Source organism: Microtus ochrogaster, unplaced genomic scaffold (assembly GCF_000317375.1).
Source record: "Microtus ochrogaster isolate Prairie Vole_2 unplaced genomic scaffold, MicOch1.0 UNK39, whole genome shotgun sequence".
NCBI classification, from domain to species: domain Eukaryota; kingdom Metazoa; phylum Chordata; class Mammalia; order Rodentia; family Cricetidae; genus Microtus; species Microtus ochrogaster.
The window spans coordinates 283,729-285,138 of record NW_004949137.1 but is presented as its reverse complement, the minus strand read 5'-3'; positions in this window follow the sequence as shown (position 1 = coordinate 285,138).

Below are 1,410 nucleotides of genomic sequence, written 5' to 3'. Positions count from 1 at the left end.
GTGACAAACATTGACAAGGCAGGATGAGAAGTCCACAAAGACATGTCAGCTGGAAATGGAGATATTCAGCAGTAATACAATCAAGAAGTGGGAAGAGGTGAGAAGGATCTCGGAGGAATAGAGGGAGGGAAAACTATAATCAGGATATATTAAGTGAAAAGAAATTATTTTCAGTAAAAATTGAGAGAATGTAGTTGCTGCAAAACCTTGAGCCTGAAGAGCAAATAGAAGCAGACTTTGCACAGTGACTCCAGAGGGTGACCAAAGACAGAGTGAAGAAGAAAGAAATGAAAAACCAACTAAGAAACATAACAAAATAAAATAGACACTTAATAAATGTAAAAAGAAACATTGTGAGAGAAAAACATGCATATAAGAAGCCTGAGTTCTCTTCAACCCCCGGGTCATGATTCTGTGGGAAGAAAACTGGATGGACATTGTTCCTTAACATCACTTTTAGTTAGGCAAGAATCAGTAATGCTAGTATTATCTAGAACATGGTTTTACAAATTGTAGATTGTGGTTAACTAGGGATAATAAAATGCATTTAGTGATGAATGCCAGCATTTAAAAACAAGGAAATACAGTTAATTGATAAGACAAGATGGGGTAGAGTGGAGTGGATGGGACAGGATGGGATGGGATGGGATGGGATGGGATGGGATGGGATGGGATGGGATGGGATGGGATGGGACGGGACGGGACGGGACGGGACGGGACGGGACGGGACGGGACGGGATGGGATAGGTCCAAATGGTAAAATAGAGTACAGTAAACCTTAGAGCCTGCTAGTAGTAGGGGAAGAAAAGAATATGCACACATGCAATTACAGTGTTATTGAAAACCATGAATTGAGTTACTTAATAGCTACTATCCAAGACTGATTTCACGTTCAATGAGGATTTACTGAAGTTTTGACAGCCCTTTACATTTTTCTCAAGAAGTTAGAGAACTGTGCTACTTCAAGACATGGACTCCAGCCCTGCACCCCTACTCTTCCTCCTCTATGTGCCTGCTTTCTATGAAGACCCTGATGGAGAGAGATGGGGGCTTTCTACTAAACAGAGTCTGGAACTCTCATCATTTTTGTTCTCTGGTGAGAAGCTGAGGTGCTAGAAGAGTGTGGACCCGTTACACATAGTCACTAGGATTGCTATGAGTTTGCTCTTTGTGTTATTTTCCTCAGAGGACCGGGGTAATATGAGGAGATGGTCACTGAGCAGGCACTCAGAACTCTTTCCATACCACTGACGCTGCCACATCTTCCTGCCATCAGCTGTTGCCTTCCCAGGGTCCAGACACAGATCAGAGAAAGGCTAGAAGCAGACATCACTGTTGTCTTGATTGAGTTTCAGGACCAGGTTAGACCAATGTGTTACAATGAAGCCAAAAGCATCTTTAAGAAAAGGC